The sequence below is a fragment of the Ursus americanus genome, chromosome 2 (genome assembly GCF_024610735.1).
Source record: "Ursus americanus isolate L20-20 chromosome 2, mUrsAme1.1.p, whole genome shotgun sequence".
NCBI lineage: Eukaryota > Metazoa > Chordata > Mammalia > Carnivora > Ursidae > Ursus > Ursus americanus.
Window position 1 is genome coordinate 72,901,271 of NC_142128.1, and position 27,403 is coordinate 72,928,673.

Consider the following 27,403-nt stretch of genomic DNA (forward strand, 5'->3'; position numbering starts at 1 on the left):
CCAGAGCCAGTAAAGCTGTGTAAATATTTTACTTTTACCAATTTACCACCCCTGTCCAAATTCTGTTTTAAATCCCTTACTAATTGAAGCTCCCAAACACGTTTTCTTCATCCGGTCAATTCCTCACAGATTTATTGCTTCTTTGTCTAAAAAATATAACAGCCACCTGCCTTAGTAATTTGAGTCTCAATTTTAATATTTGGCCTCTGTGCACACACAATTTTGCTTTTTTCTCCTGTTAATCTATCTTATGTCAATTTAATTCTTAGGCCAGCTAGAAGAATGTTGAAGAGTACAGAAATCTTTTGCCTCTGCAACACTTGATGTAATCGGCAGGATAAACTTCCCTGGCTGAACACAACTACAGGTGAGAGATCCTGAGACACCTGACAAAAGCTGGAAGTAGGTAGGAATTTTTGACACAACAGCCCCTGGCTCTCTGTCTTGGGGGGGGGGATGGTGTCTAATGTACCTGAAAGTGGTGAGAGTCCTTTTTCTCTCTCTCTTTCTAAATTAAGATCAGCTTGAGAAAATATTTGTGGAATCAGTTGCTTGGACTTGGCAACTCTAGTATATTTGGTAGAATAGTCTTGATTTGACTGATCATTTCCTCCTTGAGGTGGTCACTGCTTTCCCTTATCTTTGCGTCATCTGTCATAAATAGGAATTACTATGGGGAAAGAATGCAGACATGGGCCCTATCAGCCTGCTGTTCAAGTAGGGCTCACAGGCTGGTGAGTTCACAGTTCTCAAACTGGTGTCCTTTTGGCCAAACTTTGCTGTGGATTCCCTTTATAAAAACCAGATGAAGTTTTTCCTTTGATCTTGTTCTATGTCCTGAGAGCTTGACTTTGTGACCAGCAAGAATATTGTGTTTGTCTCTACCATTCAGAGGGTACACTTAGTTGGCTATACCTTGGTGGTCGGTTGAATAGACTGGGATTCTGAAACGTAAGGTTTAAGCAGCACTCCATCCAGCAATGCCAGGGGAGTTTGTCATAAGAGGTTGCGGCCCAAAGGGACCTTTGTTATCTTAAACTTTGTTGCTTCTTAGCCCTGGAAAAGTCCCATTCCAGTAGTACCTGTCTGGTGAAATAGCTTAGGGGGTCTGAGACTAGAGACATCTTACATTTTCATGGGAGATCAGGGACACTGTCTTCACTACACCATCCTTTTTGTTATTGGACAAGGGCCCATTGCTCAATGTATAGCAAGCCAAACACTGATGCTGGTTTTGTGGTAGAGAAAAAGTGTTTTATTGAAGGGTGCCAAGCAAGAAGATGGGAGAAAATTTCTCAAATCTGCCTCCCCAAAGGGTTGAAGTTGAGTGTATTGAAGGATAAGAGGTCGGAGTGTGACAGAATATGTAGCTTGAATGGAATATGCTGACTGGTGTATGGGAAAAGGGAGGTGTCCTCCTTTCCGAGTACGGGAATTCAGGAACCCTGTCTTTTCATGGGACACATGTTCATTAAATGGTAGGATAAGCATGACAACTGGGGGAGATCTCAGAGTGTATCATCACAGAAGTTACTTTCATTCATTCTTGGTCCCTTCTGTGTAACTATGAGAATTCTTCCTGGTTTGCTCCAGTCTCAGCTAGTCTTGCTGGTGGTCAGTCAACTTCTGCAAAACAAGCTCATAAATCAGTCAGGTTAACCAGAGTTTCCTTAGAGTAGAACAACCAAGTATTTTTTAACTCAGCATATCCGTTTTAGTCCCCTCCATCATTTGATAATTCCCCAGTCCTGAGAGAATGGGATGATGACCACTCTGGCTACTTCCTGCTGATTTTAGGGGCATAGTTTGGGGCTTGAGGAATGAAACTATTTCGAACTTACTTGGAAGTATTTTCTTGTTCCTGGCTGTACATGCACATTTTGCATAACCAGGATATTAGTTCCTTCTTCGACCATCTTGGAACAACACTTTGCACACATTTTGTCATTCCATATCTAATAATTAGTATGATGCATATGAACATGTCCGTTTTTATTAGTTCCTGTAACATCAATACCTTGGAGGATCTATGAAAATAAACCTAAAAACCAGTCTGATCCCAGAATCCCTATGTCACTATATCCAATTGTTTGAAACATAGGCAACTGGTCTTCTCATGTTATCGAGTCCATGTTAACACTCTAAGACTTACCCTCTGTCTTTCACGCATAAGTCAGAGGGCTTTCTTATATCTGGAAGTCCCAATGCTGGTGCCTTTAACAAATTTTTTTAATGACATGGAATGCCTGGTGACATTTTCCCGTCCAATTACAGAGTTCATTGTTTCCTCAGTTGAGGGCTTCATAGAAGGGCTTAGCTGTGAATCTAAAGTTGGAAATCTAGATATGGCAGAATTCTGCCATACCTAAAAATCTCCATAGTTGCCTCTACATAGTGGGTACCTCAGCCCTGGCTAATGCCTCTCCCCTATCAGGGAGGAAACTTGTTTGCCCCTGAGACCATTTAAACAGCAAATATTTCACAGAGGGTTGAGAAATTTGCCCTTCTTTTTTGGATACCTCATCCCCAGGCAGCTAGAAAGTTCTGAGTCAAAATAGTCTTTAGTCTCCGGTCTTACTGGCTATCAAAATGTCATCCACATATTGAAGCAAGTCACCCTCTGTGAGCTGAAGTTTTCTCAGATCTTTAGCCAGAACCTCACCAATAATAGGGCATTCTTAAATCCTTGGGGGGGTACAGTCCAGCAATATCGCTGCTTAACCTTAGTGTTCAAGTCTTCCCATTCAAAGGCAAATAGTTCTTGAGATTCTGGACTTAAGAGGCACACAGAGAAACACATACTTTAAGTTGAACACAGTGAACCAGTGAAAATCTCCAGACAAGGCGATGAGCAAGGTGTAAGGATCAGGTACCACCAGGTAACCATATTCCATTATTTGTTTAATTGATCCGAGGTCTTGGACAAAGTGATATTCTCTTGTGCAGTCTTCTGATCCAGCAAGAGTGGATTGTTGGAGGTGAGCGACAGGACTGAATGAGTCCTCTTCCAAAAAGGCAATGACCAGCGGCTGCAAACCTCATTTAAGATGTTGCCTTAGGGAACACTGGTTTAGGTTTGGAATCTTTGCCTTAGGGCAAAACTTCACCTGGGTGCGTGCTTCGGTTTTTGCCCATCCAGTCCTCCCACCTGCCCAAATGTTGGGGTTTACCTTTTGTAGAATCTCTTCTGACAAGTCTGTTGGTTGTTCCTCTCCTGATTGTAATATTGCCTGGAACGCGCAAGTTGCTCTGGTAGTTCTTTGATACCTATTTGCCTAGACAAAAAAGTGACTTGAGTATTGAGTTTATTCAGCAAGTCCCTTCCGAATAGTGGTGTGGGACACTCAGGCATAATCAAAAAAACTGTGTTTCAAATAAGTTTCTCCAATTTGACAACCTAGGGGTCGGAAGAACAACAGTCTTTGCAAAGGTTCTCCTGACACTCCTGTTACTCTCATGGAGGATAATTTTATTAAGCAAGTATTTCAAACAGAATAGGTGGTGCCCGTGTCGATCAAAAATTCAGTCATCCATTTTCCCACCGTCAGTTGTGCCAGGGCTCCTTGTGAGAAAGGTTAATGGAGCCGGTGGGTTGTAATAGAGTGAGGGCTTCATCACTCTTGATCAGTCTCAGTAAGCTGGGACATTTCAAGAGTAATGAGATCTTGCTCCCCTTTCTCCCCAGGAGCTTTGTTTAATCTAGGGGCAATTCTTTTTTCCAGTGGCTTTCCTGTTTACAACAGGCACACTGCCAAGGCCCTATTGTAGCGGCCTCTTCTGATTCTGCTTGCCAGGAATTCTTACTCTGGGTTTACCTCTTCTGTGTCCACCCTGTGTGAGGACCGTAGCAACCAAGGTCGCTGGTTTCATCTTGCATTGTTCCTTTTCCTCCTGTTGGTGATCTCTGCCGTTAAAGACCTTAAAGGCAATTTCACCCAATTGTGACATAGACATTTCTATGGCCGCTTCCAACCTCTGTCGTTTCTTTCAAATATCTAGGACACTAGCATCATTCCCCCTATCCTTTGCATCTCCGTTGGGGTCAGCCGCCAGCACCACCATGGCTGTCGCAGCCCTTAACAGACTGCCTAGAGCCTCAACCTGGGGCTTCTCAGCTTCTTCTAACCTCATTCTCCAGTCTTCTGACATAAGGCAAGTGGTTAGTACACTGTCTACATTTGCCCCGATGAGGTTATGGGTAGTAAAACTGGGGAGAACAAGTTTTCCATTCCTTTGGGGCCATCTCTATATGTTGGCATATTATTTTTCCAATTAAACAAGTTGAAAGTAGAGAAAAAGGGAATGTCCCCAAATCATTTCATTCCCCAGTGGGCACTTGCCTTAAAGGGAATTGGCCTGCCTGAATTTGAGCGGCTCCCTGGCCAAATTTTGCTCCCTGCCCTGTTGGGTATGAGAAGCAGAGACTATTTCTTTTTACTCTGACTGACTCCTCATGAGCCTGGGACCCTAGAGCCCATGGCTCTGAGGTTTGTGTAGCTGGAGCCCCTGCTGCACCGCCCTGTGGAGGTCGAACTGGAGCCTTTGGTAAATTCAGCTGTGTTAGTTGAGGGGTCGTCCTGTCACTCATTACACTCTGGTAAAACCTTGGGGGTTTATCCCCCTGTTGGACCATAGTTTCTTCTGTACCAGCTTGTTCTGCTACGACAGCATGAAAGATTGTACATACAGAATGTCATTCATCTCATTTCTCCTCTCTTTTACAGAACAATTCTAACTGGAGAATAGTATTGTAATCCAAAGGCCCATTTTCAGGTCACATTTCTCCTGAGTCCAGGGAGCATTGTGGCCAAGCAATATTGCAGAAAAATATCATCTTGTTTTTCAAGGGATCATAACCACCAGCTGCCCAGTTCTTAAGTATGCATACCAAAGGGCTGCATGAAGAGATCAAATTACTATTACCCATGCTTTGGCTTTAATTTACTTCCTTTATCCTAACCAAGATATTGCCTAATACAATGCTAGCAAAACTAGATGCACTTTATCAAAAATTCAGGAACTAAGAAAACAAGAGAACTTCTGTGCGTAGGGTCCCTAACTCTTCTTTGATGTCAGGATTTCCCCCAACGAAGCCTTCCTTTCAGAAGTCAAAGCTTCCTTGTGGAACTCTATCATGTTGGACCCTAGAAGAGGATCAAAGAGAAGAGAAGAACTTGTCCTGTGCTTTGGACCCTAGAAGAGGATCAAAGAGAAGAGAAGAACTTGTCCTGTGCTATCACACATGAAGTATTCAACAACAGACTTTTTCCAAATCAAGTCCTCTTTTTCCACCACAAAAATGAAACTAAAATGTGGAATGTTGGCATCATCCCACCATGAGGGAATCCCTAGACACCTCCCTGGATCAATGGTCCAGGCAGCTGCTGGACCCCTTCACAGAATCCCGGGCAAGCAAGGGGCAGCGAACCACAGACAGGTGTCCAGACAGGACTTAGTGTCCCTTCTTGGTCACCAGTGCTTTGCGAGTCCAACACTGATGCTGGTTTTGTGGTAGAGAAAAAGGGCTTTATTGCAGGGCACCAAGCAAGGAAATGCGAGAAAATTTCTCAAATCTGCCTCCGCAAAGGGTTGCAGTTGGGTGTATTTAAGGTCAAGGGGGCAAGATGTCACAGGTATGTAGGTTGAATGAACTATGCTGATTGGATATAGTGGGAAAGAGAGGTGTTCTCCTTTTTGAGTATGGAAATTCAGGAATCCCGTCTTTTCATGGGACACATGTTCATTAAAGGGCAGGGTAAGCATGCTGATGCAGGAGATCTCAGAGTGTGTCATCACAGACGTTATTTTCACTCACTCTTGGTCCCTTCTCTGCAACTGCAAGAATTCTTCCTGGTTTGCTCCAGTCTCAGCTAGTCTTGCTGGTGGTCAGTCAACTTCTACAAAATAAGCTCACAAAATTAATCAGGTTAACCTGAGTTTCGTTAGGGTAGAACAGTCAAGCATTTGTTAATTCAGTGTTTTGGTTTCACTACCTGTGGAATGAAGATCTTTGCTTTCTTAGCCTATTTTTGGGAGTAAACTTTTGGATCACGGGGGCTGTATTATCTGTGCCTCTCTGGGGACACTTGTGTCCGTGGTCTAAACCCGGAGAGTGGCTCCCGGTCTTTTTTTTTTTTTTAATTAATTAAAAATTTAATTCCAGTGTAGTTAACATAAAATCTTACATTAGCTTCAGGTGTACGATATAGTGATTCAACAGTTCTATACATTACTCCGTGCCTTTTAAGGTAAATGTACTCTAAATTCCCTTCACCTATTTCACCCATCCCCCAGCCCACCTCCCCTTTGGTAATCATGTTTGTTCTCTATGGTTAAGAGTGTGATTTTTGGTTTGTCTTTTTTTTTTCCTTTGTGCATTTGTTTTGTGTCTTAAATTCCACGTATGAGTGAAATCATACAGTATTGGTCTTTCTCTGACTGACTTATCTCACTTAGCATTATACTCTCTAGATCCATCCATGTTGTTGCAAATAGCAAGATTTCATCCTTTTTATGGCTGAATAATAATCGTGTGTGTGTGTGTGTGTGTGTGTGTGTGTGTGTGTGTGTGTGTGTGTGTAGAGCTTCTTTATCCATTCATCTATCAATGGACACTTGGGCTGCTTCTGTATCTTGGCTACTGTAAATAATGCTGCAGTAAAATAAGGGTGCATATGTCCCTTCACATGTGTGTTTTCATATTCTTTGGGTAAATACCCTGTAGTATGATTACTGGATCATAGGGTAGTTCTATTTTTCACTTTTGAGGAGCCTTCATACCATCTTCCACAGTAGCTGCACCAGTTTGCATCCCGCCAATGGTGCACAAGGTTCTTTTTTCTCCACAGTCACCAACACTTGTTTCTCGTGTTTGTGATTTTAGCCATTGACAGGTATGAGGTAATACCTCATTGTAGTTTTGATTTGCATTTCCATGATGAATGATGTTGAGCATCTTTTCATGTGTTTGTTGGCCATCTGGATATCTTCTTTGGAGAAATGTCTGTACATGTTTTCTGGCTACTTTTAATTGGATTATTTGGTTTTGGGGGCATTGAGTTATAGAAGTTCTTTATATATTTTGGATACCCTTTATTAGATATGTCATTTGGAAATATCTTGTTCCAGTCAGGTTGTCCTTTAGTTTTGTTCATTGTTTCCTTTGCTGAGCAGACGCTTTTTATTTTGATGTAGACCCAGTAGTTTATTTTTGCTTTTATTTCCATAACCTCTGGAGACATATCTAGAAGCATGTTGTTATGACCAATATCAGAGAAATACTGCCTGTGCTCTCTCCTAGGGTTTTTATGGCTTCAGATCTCACATTTAGGCACTTAATCCATTTTGAGTTTGTATATGGTATTAGAAAGTGGTCCGGGGGCGCCGGGGTGGCACAGTGGTTGGGCGTCTGCCTTCGGCTCAGGGCGTGATCCTGGTGTTGTGGGATCGAGCCCCACATCAGGCTCCTCCACTGGGAGCCTGCTTCTTCCTCTCCCACTCTCCCTGCTTGTGTTCCCTCTCTCGCTGGCTGTCTCTATCTCTGTCGAATAAATAAATAAAATTAAAAAAGAAAGAAAGAAAGAAAGAAAGAAAGTGGTCCGGTTTCATTCTTTTGCATCTAGCTCTCCAGTTTTCCCAACACCATTTGTTGAAGAGACTTTTTCCTATCACATATTCTTGCCTCCTTTATCAACTAGATTATATATTCGTGGGTTTATTTCTGAGTCTTCTATCCTGTTTCATTGATCTATGTGTCTATTTTTGTGCTAGTACCATACTGTTTTGATGACTATAGCTTTGTGATATAACTTAAAATCTGGAATTATGATACCTCAAGCTTTGCTTTTCTTTTTCAAGATCACTTTGGCTATTCGAGGTCTTTTGTGGTTCCATATAAATTTTAGGATTGTTTGTTCTATTTCTGTGAAAAATGCGGTTGGTATTTTGATAGGGATTGCATTGAATATGTAGATTGCTTTGGGTAGTATAGATATTTTAACAATATTTTTCCAATCCATGAGCGTGGAACGTCTTTCCATTTCTTTGTGTCATCTTCAATTTCTTTCATCAATATTTTATAGTTCAGAGTTTATTCCTAGGTATCTTATTATTTTGGTGCAATTGTAAATGGGTTTTTTTTTCTTAATTTCTCTTTCCGCTGCTTCATTATTAGTGTATGCAAACACAGAAGATTCCTGCACATTGATTTTTGTATCCTGCGACTTCGTGGAACTCATTTATTAGTTCCAGTAGCTTTTTGGTGGAGTCTTCTGCGTTTTCTGTATATAGTATCATGTCATCTATAAATAAAAGTTTTCTTCCTCTTGACCAACGTATATGCATTTTATTTCTTATCTGATTGCTATAACTAGGACTTCCAGTACTATATTGAATTAAAGTGGTGAGACCATCCTTGTGTTGTTCCTGACTTTAGGGGGAAAGCTCTCAATTTTTCCCCATTGAGTCTGATGTTCCCTGTAGGTTTTTCATAGATGACCTTTCTTATGTGGGGGTGTATTCCCTCTAAACCCACTTTGTCAAGGGCTTTTATCATGAATGGATGTTGTATTTTGTCAACTGCTTTTTCTGCACCTATTGAGATGATCATCTGTGTTTTTATCCTTTCTCTTATTGACGTGATGTATCACATTGATTGACTTACAAATATTGAACCACGCCTGTATCCCAGGAATAAATACCATTTTATCATAGTGGTTGATTTTTTTCAAGTATTGTTGGATTCCATCTGTTAATATTTTGCTGAGGATTTTTGCATCTATGTTCATCAGAGATGCTGGCCTATAGTTCTCCTTCTTTATGGTGTCTTTATCTGGTTTTGGTATCAGGGTAACACTGACCTCAGAATGAATTTGGGAGTTTCCTTCTATTTTGGGGAATAGTTTGAGTACAGTAGATACTAAGTCGTCTTTATATGTTTGGTAGAATTTGCCTGTAAAACTGTTCGGTCCTGGACTTTTGCTTGTTGAGTTTTTTGATTACTGATTGTATCTCCTTCCTGGTAATCAGTCTGTTCAAATTTTTTTATTTCTTCCGGCTTTAGTTTTGGTAATTTGTATGCTCCTAGGAACTCATCCATTTCTTCTAGGTTGTCTAGTTTGTTGGCATATAGTTTTTCATAATATTTTCTGACAATTGTTTGTGCTTCTGTGATGTTGGTTGGTATTTCTCCTCTTTCATTGGTGATTTCGTTTATTCAAGTCTTTTTTTTTTTTTTTTTTTTTTAGTCTGGCTAGAGGTTTATCCATTTTGTTGATGTTTTTAAAGAACCAACTGGTTTCATTAATCTATTCTACTGTTTTTTTGTTTTGCTTTTTTTTCTATTTTGTTTATTTCTGCTCTGATCTTTATTATTTCCTTCCCTCTGCTGGTTTTAGGTTGTTTGTTCTTTTTCTAGCTCCTGTAGCTGTAAGGTTATGTTGCTTGAGATTTTTCTTGCTTTGGGGTATGCCTGTATTGCTATACATTTCCCTCTTAGAACTGCTTTTGCTGCATCCCAAAGATTTTGGATGATTGTTTTCATTTGTCTCTATTTATTTCCTCTTTTATTTCTTGGTTGACCCCTTCATTATTTAGTAGCACATTATTTAATCTACATGCAGTTGCATTCTTCCCAGATTTTTTCTTGTGATTGAGTTCTAATTTCATAGCACTGTGGTCAGAAAAGATGCATGGTATGACTGATATTTTTGAATTTGTCAAGACTTGTTTTGTGGCCTCATATGTGAGCTATTCTGGAGAATGTTCCATGTGCACATGAAAAGAATGTGCATGCTGCTCTTCTAGTATGGAATGTTCTGAAAATATGTTTTGGATATATCTGGTCCAATATGTCACTCAACATCACTGTTTTCTTGTTGACTTTCTGTCTGGATGATCTGTCCATTGATGTAAATGGGGTGTTAAAGTCCACTACTGTTATTGTATTACTATAAACTGCTTCCCTTTCTTGTTAGTAGCTGCTTTATGTATTGGGGTACTCCCATGTTGGGTGCATAAATATTTACAATTGTCATATTTCTTGTTGGATTGTATATAGTGTCATTCTTTTTTTTTTTTTTTTAAAGATTTTATTTATTTATTTGACAGAGATAGAGACAGCCAGCGAGAGAGGGAACACAAGCAGGGGGAGTGGGAGAGGAAGAAGCAGGCTCATAGTGGAGGAGCCTGATGTGGGGCTCGATCCTTTAACGCCAGGATCATGCCCTGAGCCGAAGGCAGATGCTTAACCGCTGTGCCACCCAGGCGCCCCATATAGTGTCATTCTTTGTCTCTTGTTACAGTCTTTGTTTTAAAGTCTTTTTTGTCCAGTTTAGTCTCAATAATGTTGTCAGTGCATTCAACTAACCCTGAAGATTGAGGATGGTATTCACAATGAAAGTGGTGTAAAATCAGCCAAACAGCACAGACTTGTCAGAGCACCTGACCAGTACAGTGGGTTTCTTAATCACTACGAAGTTCGAGCAAGGGATCTCAAATAGGGATAATTTTTTCTAACATAACTAGCCACAGAAGAGGCATTGGAATGCTTCAGTGAGAAAACATACAAACCATTACTAAAACATTTTATCCATGAGCTGGAGGGAGCTGTATGAAATCCATTTGCCAAGCCTCAAATTGTTCATTTGGCAATTCAACATGTCCAGGGCCAGTACGGATAGGTTTCCCAGTATTGTAACTTGGACAAGAGGAACAACCAAGGTAGGCACTTTTTATGGTACGGTTAATATTTCCCCACCAATATGGGTTCATGAACACTAATGTTTTATCAGTAGAACACTAGTTTAATGCATATACAGTTGTAAGTAGTGGGAATTTTAGAATTTCTGGTAGGGCTGGATAGTATTTGGTCCAAACTGGAGTTCTTTTTATCAAGCCAACAATTATTACATTTCTAATATTGTTTCTTCTTTTCTGGAGCCAATTGTTGGGCATCTGTAATCAGTTTTTCTCAATTGTCATTTGAGAGACTATCCCTTTGAAACATGACAGTGGTTTAACTATTGGTCTCCGTGAGAGCTGCATATTTGGAAGTATCAGCAAGGTAGTTTCCTTTGACATGCTGGGAGTCAAGTCTGGAATGTCTGAGAAGCTTAATAATAGCTAGAGCCCCTGGCAAAAGTATGGTTTTTTGTTTGTCTTTTGTTTCCATAACATTCCAAAATTATGAGCAGCCCCAACGGCATCAGTGTAAATGTTTTTAGTTTTACCCTTGGCTAAAGTACACACTCAGGTAAGGGCACATAACTCAGCCCATTGGGCCGAAGTAGCCAAAGATAAAGGTGCTGCCTCAGTGACTTCAAAAGGAGTTGTAATGGCATGCCTGGCATAATAGTTACCATTTTTATCCTTTAATTAATAACCATCGGTAAACCATGAAAATGCATTGGTTAGAGGCATTGGTTAGAGGGGTTTCCTGTAAATTGTCACAGGGAATCAAAAGGTGCAAATTTCCATCCTCGCCCGTTGGGTTTTTCCGCCAGTAAAAAAGGAGTGTTACAGGGACTAGTGTAGCAGATAATGAGACCCTGAGCCTTGTAATCTCCTCTAATGGGCTTGATGCCTCGAAGGGGTTCTTCATTTATAGGGAAATAATTCTAGGGAGAGGTTTTGAGGGATCTATTTGAATCTTGATGGGCGGCACACTGTGGACTCTGCCGATATCATCAAAGATTTTGCCCCTAAAGAGGACGGTCGTTGATTTAATAGGAACAAATGATCAGTGTCCGCAGACACGGCTATAGCGCCATTAGAGACTGAGTATAGAAAAGAGGCCAAAGCATCATTTATTTTCCCTGCTTGATTCCTTTAGTTACTACTGTCAAATTCTAGAATTATTTTCCCCTTTTGGGAGAAAGAAACTCCTGCATGGTATTTTTCTAAGAAATCTCAAAATAAATACGGGTGGAGGGACTAAAGAGAAAAGAACGTGTATCTCTCAAAGGGCCTAGACAAAAGGGAATAGGTTCAGAGGAACTTGTTGGGGTTTATTAGAGACCCCCACTATTTGAGCTGTTCCAGTACTCCAAGGCGGGGGCTGCTTTACAGCAACGGGCTGAGCACCAAGATTGTAGCTCTGGTGTCAGCAGGCACAGGGAGAGATTCATTCCCAATCTGAAGAGTGGCTTCTCTGATCTGATGGAGAGAGAGGACTGGGAAGAGCCCTTGGAGCTCCTTAGAGCCCCATCAGTGGAAATTAGGAGGGCATTAAAAAGGTTGGCCAGAGGGTTGAAGGCGCCTGAAGCACTTAAATTTGTAACAATCTTTTGCCAATGTCCTAGTTCTTTGCAATAATAGCAGAAACTAAGCTTCCAGTTTTGTTTAGAGGCCTTCATTCCCTGGAGTAGAACATTGAAGATTTAGTAGTCTTTCCTTTAAATAATTCGGCTAGGGTGCAAGTACGCTGGTTTGCCAAATTAAATCTGGAGAGGACATAATTTCCCATTCCATCATGACCTTTTTAACTAAAAGGAAAAGATCTCAGATCTGTCCATTAATAAGCAAAGTGTTAAATGCTACCCAAGGGGATTCAACATCTAACAGATGACCAGAATTTTTTTTAAAAGATAGTTTGGAATCAAGTGTAATAATCCTGAACACATTCATCAGGCTTTTGTGTTCAAGCCTCGGTTTTCTTCCAATCAACGGGTTTTTTTAAAAAAGCTACTATAGGGGTGCCTATGTGGCTCAGTCGGTTAAGCATCTGTGTTGAGTCAGGGCATGATCCCGGGGTCCTGGGATGGAGCCTGGCATCTGGGCTCCCTGCTCAGTGGGGAGCCTGCTTCTCCCAGTCCCTCTGCCTTTTGCTCCCCCTGCTTGTGCTCTCTCTCAAATAAGTCAAATCTTAAAAAAAAAAAAAGAAAGAAAGAAAGAAAGAAAGAAAGAAAGAAAGAAAGAAAAGAAAAGAAAAGAAAAGAAAAGAAAAGAAAAGAAAAGAAAAGAAAAGAAAAGAAAAAAAAAGCTACTCAGTAGAGATCTCCAGCAAGTGTTCTGGCATCTTGCCAAAAGTCAGGGCTCTGTTTCTCTAAATCCCTTTCAAGAGGTTCCCATCAGGCTAGTTTCATCTAACATTTGGACTGATCCTCATCACCAAGCATGTGGACTAACTGATATAAATCTGAGAAATCAGGTTGGCAAGTTTGAAAAACTATGTTAAATTCTTCAAATATATGAGGGTCCTCAGTCACTATAGGAAACTCTTTATGGCTCACAATTCAGCGTTAGTCCAGGAACATAAGAGACTTGGGATTTATTTAGATTCTCAGAAGACTTAACTTTAAAGGGGCAGATTTTAATAGGTTCAGGGACGAAGGGGGTGGAGGAAGTTTAGAAGGAAAACAGAAGTTCAGCAGAAAGATTAGAATGAGGGATCAGAGGGTATAGAGCAGATGGGACAGGTGCAGAGAAAATAGAGGAAGGTGATGCCAGAGGTGGGGCACAAGCATAAGAGAGCTGTCATGTCAAGAAGATGGGAGAGGGGAAAAAAGAAGCCTCAGAAGCCCTTTTCCCCATTTTATTAAAAAGATTTTTTGCCTCAGTTAATAGATTGTGTTTTGCAGAGGTGATTTTAGATTCCTAATGAGGTCTGGAAGCTTCAAAATACCAACTAAAATGGAAAACTCATTCAGTTTTGTCGATCTTAGGTCTTGGTTGTCCAAATCAGTTTTGAGAAAATTAAGTTTGGGAAGACTGAAAGTTCCCAAATTACTTCTGGTTAAGTCACTCCACTTACTTATAAATGTCCATGCAGAAGGATGATAGTTTTTAAACATAAAACTGACCAAAGTCCCAGAAGTTGGGGTGGGCACGTTCAAAACGTTTTGATGACTGGGATCCCATTTCTTAGAGGTTTTGTTTTGTTTTTCTCTAAAGCAAAAAGAAAATTTCTAAAGAGCACTGTTTTGACAGGAACAGCCTGGTTCCAGAAAGAATCGGAACAAAGGCCAGCACAGTTCCAGGAAGAACAGCTTGGTTGCAAACAAGGGTCCAGACCAAAGGCCAGCACAGTTCCAGCAGGCACATTCCAACTGGAACAGTCTGATCTCAGAAAGGAGTCAGACCAAGGCCAGCACAGTTCCATTAGGAAAAGTCCAATTCCGAAAAAGAGTTGGACCAAAGGCCAAAAGATTACTCTCAGATGTTTTTAAAGGGGGGGGGGGGCAGGGCTTAAAACATATCCCAACTAAAGCCTGGAGAAATTGAACACAAAGTATAGAGCTCAAAATCTAGGGGAAAACTTACCCTCAAATTCTAGGGTCAGGGAGAAAGTGGAGAGCCTCATCAGCTCTGTGTACCAGCACCCATTTGCTCACTAGCCTTGGTGTTCTTGGGAGGGTCTCCTCTGGATCCCACTTCTGATCACCAAGTAATGTTAAACTTAAAACTGGACTACTAGTCATTTTGCCAGCAAAATATAGGCTTATTAGGAATAGCAGAGAATTACAACCGACAACGACCAAGCTCTAGCAAAACCGTAGGCGAGTCTGGAGAACAAAGGAGGGGTATGCTCTTTTATAGAGGAAAGGGGAAGTTGGGAAGGCCATTATAAACAAAAAGTCTATTGGAGTAAACTGGGAGTTTGAAGTATAGTGGCTTCTCATTGGCTAAGTCGTGACTATCTCTCATTGGCTGGACTGTTGGTGGAGGAGGAGGAAAACCTTTCTTCCTCCCGCTGGAGTAGTAAAGTAGTATCCGTGTGCAAGGTCCGTCTCTTCCTCTTGGATCTGCAATTTATAAGACGTGATAGGTCATGCGAGTGTCTCCGGCTGAACCTCCCAATTCCATTTTAGTGAGGTTTCCCTTTATTAATCCTCACAGTATTAGAGCTAATTTAAGGTTATTGGTTTAATTAAAATAGACACGCCTTTAGAGTTAATAGCATTCAGTATAATACTTTTATCCTACATGAGTTCACTAATCAAATCACTTCATGTTATCCCTGTTACAAAATTTGTCAGCAAAAAATAACTTAGAATGATAACGGACTGTCTAATATGTCATGAAGTGTTCATTGGTAATCTAAACATAACTTGGGAGCAAGAGTTTACACATAAACTTTTTAGCAATAATTATATTTTCTAGCATGCGTACTTTAACTCCCAAAATGTTTTTGGTAACCTGAAACCTTTAAGTTTTCTTAAGTGATGAATTAAGTTAAATTCATTGAATATCTAGATCATTTCCAAATAGGATAAAATAATGAAACATTAATTGCCGAACATAGTTTATTTACTTTTGGCTTCCCTATTTCAAAGAAAATAAAGATAAAATTGTGGTCCGTTAGTAAACATGTTTCGTGCTTTATTGAAAGAGTTCACTATGAAGAAGCATGTTTCTAGAAACTATAAAATGTGTTCATAAATCTGCCAACCTAAACAAAAATGCTGCTGTAACAACAGTTCACAATTGCTTACTACTTGTATTTCCCTAGAAATTTAAGTTTCTACGGATTAAGAATTTTAATTAATATATGTGGTTAAAGCTACTACAAATAAGAAGGTAAACATTTTCATATGCAAGCAAAGTAGACTGTATGCCTTCAGTAAAAGAAGGTATGAGGAATAGAAATGCATTTTTTGAGGGAAAAGAAAGTAATTTTGTCCTAAAGAGAGGCTGAAAAAGAGGAAAAATATAGGACAAAATCTGAATATATAAAAAAAAAAAGTGTAAAGGTTTATGGAAAAGGAATCTTTGAAAAGGAATTGTATGTGAATTCAGGACTGGCTAAGATTCAAATAAAGTAAATAAGTAAATGAGCTTTAGTATCAAAAATACACAGGTACAAAATTAAAATTAGGTTTTCACTTTGATAAAAAGACAGTTTGCTCTTGATAAGAGATTACAAAAGGTTTCAGCTTTTCTGCATAGAAAAGAGGATTTTATGTTTTATCAAAATGTGGAAGGATTTGTTCTAATGTAAGAGAGAGATTAAACTAATTCGGTGTATTTTTGTGGACTACATAACATGAGAAGCATTGTCAAGTAAATGATACTAACCCTCTTTGATTATATTCATGTAGATATGTTGTTAAAATAAGTGTTTTAGAAATTGTATGAAATTCCTAAAAATCTGATATGTCCTGTTATCAGTTGCAATTCTAGTGATTATCTTAAAATGTGTGTCACAGTAATAACCAAATTTCCTTCTCAATTGTATTGTAATAAACTTTAATCAGATCTTTAACCATTGCCATTTTTAAGTCTTTTATCATTTACAGATAATTATACTTTCCCTCAGATGCTTTTATAAAAGTGTTCCTGTAAAAATTCTTCTTCAAGAAGATTCATGAAAAGGACTCTAGAACACAGGTTTCTTATAACTTTAAGATCAAAAACTGAACTGGGTAAGCAATTTCCAGGACTAATGGAAAAAAACCAGATTTAAACAAATCAAGAATTAATTACATGGGACTGAATATTGAGGAAGATGATTATTATATTATGACTGTTAGAAATATTGCTGATTTTTTAATGTTTTGTTCCAGATTTAAGGAAACCTTTTCTCTTAAGCTAACGGATTTACAGCAATTGTTGAATTACACCTTTGTAAAGCAGAATTTAAATAAATCTTTTTCTCCCTACCTGATCCCTCCAGAATTCAGAAACACTCAGTGAGCATTCTTTTATTTTTCTTGGCAATATATTTATTTGCCTAAGTTTAATAAGAATCTGTTCTCCTTATAACAGGACGCAGTTGGAAATATTGGTAATATTACCAAGGCTTTGACTATAATGTCATATTTGAAAGGAAAATGCATAGACTCAGATATGAACAGATAACTTTAAGGAACTAAAAGTGACTTTATAGAGCCAATAAAGCCTCCTGGAAAATCAGCCTCATACCTTGCTTGCAGGGGTCCCAAAAGCCTTACCACATAAGTGTAAAAAAAAAAAAAAAAAAAAAAAAAGTCACTTCCTGGCAGGTGCCAGAACCTCAGGATATTTTGAGGACCTTGAGAAGAGAAGTAACTCAAACCTATAGGTATTGCAGGCAAAGTCTGAGGGCGAGTATTTGGGTTGGCTTCTCAGCCTTGAGAGGCTGTTAAAAATTGAATCTGAGGATTCTTTATAAAAAGTTCCAGCAAAGCAGATTTAAAAGAACCTGTATGATTAATCACTATTCTTACTACAGTTATGTCAATAATCAGGCCAAGTTTATAAAAGCTGAACTTATTTTATAAACAAATTGGTCCTAACTTGGCTAGGACCAATTTTGAAAATGAGGGTAACTTCAGAGAAAAAAAAGGGTTGTTTCTTTTTTATTATTTTTTTTTGGAAGATTTTATTTATTTATCGAACAGAGAGAGACACAGCGAGAGGGGGAACACTAGCAGAGGGAGTGGGAGAGGGAGAAGCAGGCTTCTCGCCAAGCAGGGAGCCCGTTGCAGGGCTCAATCCCAGGACCCTGGAATCACGACCTGAGCGGAAGGCAGATGCTTCATGACTAAGCCACCCAGGCGCCCCTAAAAAGGTTGTTTCAGTAACATACTTTTGTGTATTAGATTCTAGTTCTGTTCATTGTTTTTTTGAGATTTTGTTTCCTACCTACAAACTAGACTAAATCCTGAATTCTTCTATTTCCTTCCAAAGTCTGACTACAACTCTCCAAAATAACGTTTCCAATTTCTCCCACCTGTTTGACTTAGAATTACTAATAAGTAAAATGTCCTTTCTCCTGAAGCCCTACAAACTGAATACGAGTGACATTATGTAAGCTTCAGGGAAATCGCGATCATAGCTCATCTATAGACAGTCTTCATACCTGTTGCTCTATGGGCCACTCAGAAAGATCATCGGAGACATTCAAGCTACAAATCAGGAAAATCAGTCTGATTGCCACTGCCTTCCCTCACTCTTTGAAGATGCTTCGAGCCTGACATTGGCGCAGGTGGCTGTGGATGGGCTTGAGTGCCACAGGCCTGGAGGACCTCAGCAAGGACCCCAGCGCCCCAAGGCCAACAAATGGCGTGTACACTGCGCATGTGTGGGCCACACAGGTCAGATTAGGCAGAGACCTGGAAAAGGACAAATGTCAGAATAGGCCAGGTCATGGGAACTGGGTCTTGACAGTCCACGGCATCTAATGAAATCCAAGTACTGACCTACACAAATGTGCACATTCCCCAGAGGACTTTATCCACGTGAAACAGGTGGTATTCACTATGGCACAAATGTCCTTTTGTTCAGTGAGTAAACAGGAGCTAGGCAGTGATCCAAGATCCAATAATTAAGTGATCATTGTTGGGCTGCTGTGGAATCAGCTAGTTCTCCTAACATTAGGGAGAGATTTCTCATGTGTTTATTGGCATGTACTTCAAACCATGGGAGAAATTCTCTTCCTATGGAGGAAAACCCAGGATCATGTATGCCTCCTGGAAGTTCCCATGTAAGGCAGCCATCGAGGCTTAATGGGGTGGACTAGTGGGAGGCTTATGACTTGTTATAGATTTTTTTTTTTTAAGTAGGCTCCATACCCCATGTGGAGCCTAACGCGGGGCTTGAATTCCTGACCCTGAGCTCAAGTCCTGAGCTGAAATCAAGAGTCAGTTGCTTAACCAACTGAGCCACCCTGGTGCCCCTGACTTGTTATGGATTTTAATAGGAATAATTAAATGTCCCAATAAGCATTGGCTTCTTATTCATCAGCTATCTAAACATTCATTTGCCCATGGGAAATGCTGTCCATCTCTAAAATAAATAAATAAATAAATAAATAAATAAATAAATAAATAAATAAATAAAAACTAGGTAGAGTATAGAGGACTCTGCTAAAGTATAATTATTGACAGATTTATTAGCTGGTATTTTGATTGACCCATTAAAGCCATGAATCAGAGGAGTGGGAATGACATTATGTGAAAGGCTGTCCCTTCTTAAAGGAGTCTTTTCTAAAATCCTTACAAACAAGTATAAACCCAATTGGTGCAGGGAAACAAGTGATAAGGAAAACAATGTACAGGAACAAGCACTGTACAGTTGACAAAGGTGGAGATGTTAAGTTGAGCTAGTATGTTATGACTGGGGAAAGGTTGAAGCAAGGTATAGGAACACTGGTCATAACAACTTAACTCAAAAGGTAATCTCCACAGACAGGCAGGTCTAATGGACAGTAGCATTTGGGACTAAAGAGAAGTTAGATCCAGGTAAGACCAAAAGTCTCCAATATTGTGAACAGATCAGAGTTTCTGGTGTCAGATCAAATAGAGAGGTTTCCCCCATTTGCCATAGACTGAAGAATTCTCTAAGTGAAAGAGGAAAAAAAGAAAACAAGAAGCAGCAGTGACAAAAGTGTATACAGGCCTAGTCTGGTCATCTTGGGAAAGCTTCAGTTCCTGGAAATCTTTGTTAAGGTCACCAGTTGGGATGCAGATGCAGTCAGAATTTGGTGCTTTCTTTAGCTGTAAGATGTGAATCTAAGAGTCTATTCCTTGGAATTTGGCAGCAGAAGGATTGGTTAACAGTACTTGATTTGGGTCTTTCTCAGGGGGTTGAAGAGTGTCTTTCTGGAGATGCCTTTTTCAACAGATGAATTCCCCAGGCTGTACGGTGTGGTGTTCAAGGTCTTCATCCCTTGGGAGTACACTATGAAAAGATGGTTATACAAAGTGTGGTTATTTTTAATAGAGGCAATTAGTTCTTTACAATATTGAAGTACATTTCCTTTTATAAACTAGGAGTCAAAGAAGCAGGCGTTAAGTACATTGAGTGTCCTGTTACGAAGAGAACAGATTCTTACTGAATTTACATAAATATATATGTTGTCATGAAAACTAAAAATACTTAATAAGAATTTCAGAATTCTGGAGGGATCAGACAGAAAAGGATAAATGCCTTCTTCCTCCTTATGTTTGCATGTGAGGATTTGTTACTCTCTGTGGTTTCAATATTTTTTATTTACAATATAATAAAGAGATGCAGAGTTTTAAATAAATGATGAACTATAAAAAAAAACAAAAAAAAGAAAGAAAAGGATAAATGCTTGAACCTTTGTTGTAAAGATCTACTTGACAGCAATTTGGTAAAGTTATAGATAGCTTAAAGAAGAGAAAAAAAAGAGTCCGTTAAATCTGGAAAAATATATTAAAGCAATCAGTTTTCCATTAGAGTTTTAGAAATTCTACCAAATTCAGGGGCGCCTGGGTGGCACAGTGGTTGAGCGTCTGCCTTCGGCTCAGGGTGTGATCCGGCGTTGTGGGATCGAGCCCCACATCAGGCTCCTCCGCTGTGAGCCTGCTTCTTCCTCTCCCACTCCCCCTGCTTGTGTTCCCTCTCTCGCTGGCTGTCTCTGTCAAATAAATAAATAAAATCTTTAAAAAAAAAAAAAAAAAGAAATTCTACCAAGTTCAGTGTTACGATCTGAAATTTATCCAACCCTGTGTTCTACAGTACTTGTCAAATCCTTTTCATGAATCTCTTTGAAGATGAAGTACCTAAACAGTAACTGTCCATAAATGACAAAGACATAAAAATAGGAATGATTAGAGATCTGATGAGAGTTCATTATGATGTAATTGACAAGGAAACTGGGTTATTTTGTAGTAAACAACACTTCAAGATAACATACCAGGATATATCAGATTTCTAAGAGTTTCATACCATTTCTAGAACACTTATTTTAACAGTATCTACACAGATTTCTATACAAATCAAAGAAATTTTAGCATCACTTATTTGACAATGCTTCCTTTATAATTTAACATACCAAATAATCCTAATTAGCATAACAGCTCCCTTTTACAAGGAGAGGGGACAAATCTGAGTTACTTTTAGGTCAAAAAAACTTGACTTAGAATTTGATTTGAGGAAGTTTGTAAAAAATGTCAACATTTTTTGGGGGGTGCCTGGGTGGCTTAGTGGGTTGGGCATCTGACTTTTGATTTTGGCTTGGGTCATGATCCCAGGGTCATGAGATCAAGCCTCATGTCAAGTTCCGTGCTCAACACAGTCTGCTTGATATTCTCTCTCTCTCCCGCTGCTCCTCCCCTTGTTCACACTCACTCTCTATCTCAAAAAAAGATAAATAAAATCTCACTTATATAAAAATGTTTTGAACACTTGACTGAATAGAATCATAGACCATTATGAAGTGATATTTAATTATCTATTTGATCGAAGTGACAATAAAAGATTTCAAAGGCAAACACAATGGTCACATACTTATAAGCAAAACTTACCTCTCTCAAAATCCAGAAGACCTCAGTTTACTTGAGTAATCAAGAATCTGATGAAGACCAACTATAGAAACTTTGTTTTCTAGGCAGATTACATTAAAGGCAAAGAAAAATCTTTGTTTATAATTTCTTGAGAGTGAACCAATAATCTAAAACTTTATTCTTTTAACAGAAAACCAAATTCTAATTATGCACCAGTGTATTTTTGATGTTAAAACTACCTTTTTAAAAAACTTAAATAAATCTAATCTTGACTATGTATAAAATTCATTTAATACTCCTTTTCCATAAACCTTCTACAACTTTCAAGATCCATTTAGGCTTTGTCCTTCTTTAAAAATTCAGGAACAATAATTTTGCATTAGAACAAAGTTACTTTTCCTTACAAAACAAAAAAGTTCATCATACCTTTCCTTATCAAAAAATATTCTCTTTTTTAACCTATTCATATATAGTCATTTTCTTTCACTCTTACTGTTTCTAGTAGGTTTGTAAACAAAAAAAAAAAGAATGCTAACAATTTCATCAGTTCAAATGTCATTTTTTTCAATTCAAAAAATGTGTAAAGCTTATCTAGAAAAGAAATGATACAGGACTGTTACAGAACAATGACAGATTTACTCTTAGAAGATAGCATAACTGTTTATGCATTACATTAAAAGAATATAAGCACATTTTATATAATTCTAATAAACTGAATGCTTTTGAAAATTACAGTGTGAGATTCACTCATGTCTCTGGGTGCATCCTGACATCGCTCAGTTAGACTAACAATGATAGAATGGGTAGGGGCAGCAGGACCTCAAATTATTGTTGAAGAGGGTTGCTGTGGTTGAGTAGGCAGAATAAAGATTTTAAAAATGGGATAACTTTTAAGCGGATGGCAGAGCTATAAATACCTGAAAGCCAAGAGAATGCCCAGCCTTGCAAGCCATTGTAAGAAATGGGGAAAGTTCTTTTAAATAATGATGGTTTCAATGAGTTAAGCACAGGGTTATTTCTATTTTCTACACTTATGTTTGCAAATACTTATATCTTAATGAAAGAATTTGTTACTTGAAAGACTGATGATACAGTTTCTACCATCTTTTAAGTAACCTCTTTTAATAAGATGTAAACTTATGTGTAAAAGTAAATGGGAATAGCCCTGTGCTTAACTCATTGACATTACATTATGTGTAAACTGTCCTTCAAGGAACATCTTTTTTTTCATTACAATATAAGTGTTCGTTAGATAGGTGATGGGGATTAAGGAGTGCACTTGTGATGAGCACCAGGTGTTGTACAGAAATGTTGAATCACTATATTGTACACCTGAAACTAATGTTACACTGTATGTTAACTGGAATTTAAATAAAAACTTAAAAGTAAAAACAAGCAAACAAATATTATATCTATTTCTTGTTGCCTGGCTGCAAGTCTGAAAAGACAAGCAACGAAGTACAAGCCTATTAAAGAGAGACTCCAGTTGGGCTTGAGGAGTTATCACTGTGTATATATAGGACAGAAAGGGTGGTCATTCTTCCACTGGTCTTTTCAGCTCGCTGCACAGCCACTTTAGTTGCTTAATTTACTGTAATGTAAGAGCAATGGCTTTCAAACACATGGGTCATTCCACAGCAAGAGATATGTGTATACTGTGGCTGACCACATACCTACATATATAAAACCATATAAGTAATTGAAATAAAAGTTTAATAAACTGACATTTCCTATTTTGTATTTTATGAAATTAGTCTGTCTTATTTATATGGATAATAAATGAATCTAGGTAATGAATTATAGATAAAATTAAAGATATATATTATCCATTGATCTGTGTAGATACAATGTGTGTATTTTCTATTTCAATAAATGTGAATCATAATTCATCAATGGTGATGGACCATAGTTTGAAAAATAAGAGGGTATGGTAAATTCTTCCACAGTAGGAGAAAGCTTTCATGGGAGTTCTGATTGTTTCTCCTTTTACAAAAAGGTGGTAACTCAAGATCATGTTTAAGTGCCAACATTCTAATTTCATAGCTGCCCAAAGAATTACAGGCATTAGGATGTGTTTTTATCTACTTCTGGTTGGACTGTCCATTGTCTCAGGCGATCAGTATTGCCCCAAGATTATAGCTGTCCTAGAGTACTCCATGTATCAACCAACTGTAAGTTGAAAATCCAGTTAGAGAAACATTTTTTATGTTTTTTAGTATTTTGCTTCAGCATTTTCTTCAGCTGCTTTATGTTGAATTTTTACACCATGTGGCATTCATTTGTTTTGTAATATATTGCTAATTTATCCGTGTACCCAATGATGACAAAACTGTCATTGCATGTGTGTTTAGTTTTTTTATTTCAAAATTTTAAAATTTAATGTGATTTGATTTGGAATTGAGAAAAAGTGGCTGCCATTTTTCCTCCAGTTAAACCTCCTACCAGTCCAACAAGGAACTTTAAGGTTTTCCTTCCTTTGAGCAAATCTGTTTTTGGCATATGCTGTAAATTGGGTATAAATGAGATGGATAACCGAAGCATAATTTGAGGATTCGTACTTACTTAGAAAGTTCTATGTATTAAATTTTAATGTATAGGCTACAATTATAAGTTGCAATAGGACTGGCATGGATTTATTAATATGGATTCCTATATTCTTGGGGTAGAAATCTGTGATATGAGATAGAAGCTTGATGTATACCACTAAGGATAATGATACATGTTATATGCTAGGTTTCCTAGGTGTTCTCTATACAGTATAGTAGATGTCCCTGTTCTTTTAAAGTCTGGGCATAATGTCCATAGTTCTATTGCTCATTTGCTAGTAGGTGAATAGGAACTAAGAAGTTTAATTGGGAGTGTAGTAAATGATCAATTTTTGGCCTGTTTATATTCAAAGATATAATTACCCATTCTGCATATTCATCTTTTACAATAAAATGCTAGCACACAAATCAGGAATTAAATCAGTATTATTTGCGCAGAGTTTGTCATGTATCCAAAGCTGTACTCAATTCAGTAAGATAAGGGAAAAAAACAAAATTCAGTACCTGGTTGCATTGGTATATATGCTGGGTTGTAATACCAAGAGCCAGTGAGTGGTTCTGACCAGTCTTCATCCTTGAAGTCAGTGTCTAATAGGAGTTGTTCAGAATCCTTGTTGCTTCTTACGAAGATTAAAGTGGAGGTGTCCACTGCTTCATCAGCTTCCCTTAATATTTAGTGTCTCTATTGACTGAAGCTTTCCCAGTGAGTAGATGGTGCTGACAGTGAAGGATGGGGTGGAGAAGTCGGGTTTGGTGACACTGGTGATGTCGATGAGTGCTCCATTGCAATGAGGTGACCGGCATAGTGATCCCTGGAGAAAGTAGTGGATATGGCAGACGGTGGAGTTGTACTGGACCGGAGGTGGCATTCCAGGTCAGAACACTGGCACAACTGCTATTGCTCGAGCTGTCAGAAGAGTATCCATAGCCGCAATGAGGACGGTAGCCAATAGTGAGCAAGAGGCAACGAAGTATGGCCAGCAGACAGCATGCTGCTTTGACCTGCTTAGTAATCTTGATAGGGTTAAAGATGCATAGTGGATTCCTGCCTGCAAAATAAGGATAGTATCCTAGACATTTTTCATTCTTTCTTGTTGTTCTTGCCACTCAAGGATATCTGTCATTATTCTCTCCATCACTGCCAATATTTCCCCTGGTCACCCTGCATCATGTTAGGCTAAATATTAGGCATCTAGTGTCAATACAATAAAAGATGGTGTTTTTCAGCCTGGCATTTTTATAGAAGCATCATATTATTTAATGTGATGTAATATGTTTTCTTCTTCAGTCACCCGGTAAGTTTTGTTAGGGGTGGGTGTGATAACTTCCCCAGTACTGTATATAGATCATTGTTTATTTTAATTAATACTTTTCTTTCTATTTTAGACTCTGGGGTATTGTTAGTGCTCTTGTTTGTGTGGGTGCTTGCAATATTAATTCAATAAAAGTTGTTCCATTCCTTCTGTATCTATAGTTTAGAGATTTCACAACTGCCCCGACTGTTTTAGTCTAAGTTTTCATATCAGGATTATTAGTAAGCTTCTGCTTGAGTAAGATAGTACACCTTTCATTTGACCCAAGTGTGGTTGGCTTGTAGGTAAGTGGTGGTTCCACATTATGCTTTGATCCTTAGCCTTTTTTGCCTTTTGGGGGTGTGTGTGTGTGTGTAAATATCCTTATTTTTTAAAAATTCCATTGATTAACCTACAATGTATTATTTGTTTCAGGAGTACAGTTCTGTGACTCATCAGTCTTATAACCAGTGCTCATTAACAACACACACCTTCCCCAGTGTCCATCACCCAGTTACCCCATCCCTCCATCCCCCTCCCCTCCAGCAACCCTCAGTTTGCTTCCTATGATTAGAGTCTCTTATGGTTTGTCTCCCTCTCTGGTTTCATCTTGTTTCATTTTTCCTCTCTTCCTCTATGATCCTCTGCCTTGTTTCTTAAATTCCACATTTCAGTGAGATCATATGATTATTGTCTTTCTCTGATTAACTTATTTCGCTTAGCATAATACCCTCTAGCTCCATCCACGTCATTGCAAATGGCAAGATTTCATTTTTTTTTTAATGACTATTTACTTAATGCTTCTAAGAATAACACTGGAATGTTTCCTTAGTTGCTGGTTTGGGTTTTGGGGTGTGTGTGTGTGTGTGTGTGTGTGTGTGTGTGTTTCTTCTGCCTTATTTTAGAAATCCTTCCCTACCTTCAAATCAAAAATTATTTTATATTAAAATAATTTTATATTAAATTTAATATTGAAAATAAACTTCTATATAACAGTGAACACTGAAATAAAATATAAGCTGTCAGGTATAGACTTTGTAAAAATCTTTTTCAAAAGGACCTGGGTGTAAATATTTTTATATGTCAGTTACAGATGAATTTCTCATTCAGTTGTTGTAACACACATTATCAGAGAGTCTATGCTTTTCTCTGTGAGTGGAACACTACCTCCAAATACATTGAGATTCCATGTTTACATGGACTGGGTCTCTGTGTTGCTGCATTACACTGTTTATTGTGATCTTCTTCAAAGTTAATTCCAATAAGACAGTTTAATATTGACAGAGGTTATGTACAAATAAGGAGACTTTCCCTAGCAGATATTATAAAGCTACACAATGGTCTTGGCTATTCGTGGCTCTTTGCTCTGCCATATGCATTTTATTATTTTTTTTAATTTTAATTCCAGTATAGTTAACATACAGTGTATATGTGAGTCAACAATTCCATACATTACCCAGTGCTTATCATGACAAGTGCACTCCTTAATCCAATCATCTATTTCACCCATCCCCAACCTACCTCTGCTCTGGTAATCATCTGGTGGTTCTCTATAGTTAAAAGTCTGTTTCTTGGGGTAAATACCCAGTAGTGCAATTGCTGGATCATAGGGTAGCTCTATTTTTAACTTTTTAAGGGACCTCCACACTGTTTTCCAAAGTGGCTGTACCAGCTTGCATTCCCACCAACAGTGTAAGAGGGATCCCCTTTCTCCACATCCTCTCCAACATTTGTAGTTTCTTGCCTTGTCAATTTTTGCCATTCTAACTGGCGAAAGGTGGTATCTCAAAGTGGTTTTGATTTGAATTTCCCTGATGGCTAATGATTTTGAACATTTTTTCATGTGTCTGTTAGCCATTTGTATGTCTTCATTGGAAAAGTGTCTGTTCATATCTTCTGCCCATTTTATGATTTGATTATTTGTTTCTCGTGTATTGAGTTTGAAAGTTCTTTGTAGATCTTGGATACTAGTCTTTTATCTGTAGTGTCATTTGCAAATTTATTCTCCCATTCCGTGGGCTGCCTCTTAGTTTTTTTGACTGTTTCCTTGGCTGTGCAGAAGCTTTTTATCTTGATGAAGTCCCACAAGTTCATTTTTTCTTTTGTTTCTCTTGCCTTTGGAGATGTGTCATGGAAAAAGTTGCTGTGGCCGATGTCAAAGAGGTTGCTACCTATACTCTCCTCTGGGATTTTGATGGATTCCTGTCTCACATTGAGGTCTTTCATCCATTTGGAGTTTATCTTTGTGTATGGTGTGAGAGAGTGGTCAAGTTTCATTCTTTTGCATGTAGCTGTCCAATTTTCCCAGCACCATTTGTTGAAGAGACTTTTTTCTGCTGAATGTTTTCTCCTGCTTTGTCAAAGATTAGTTGCCCAAAAGCCGAGGGTCCATTTC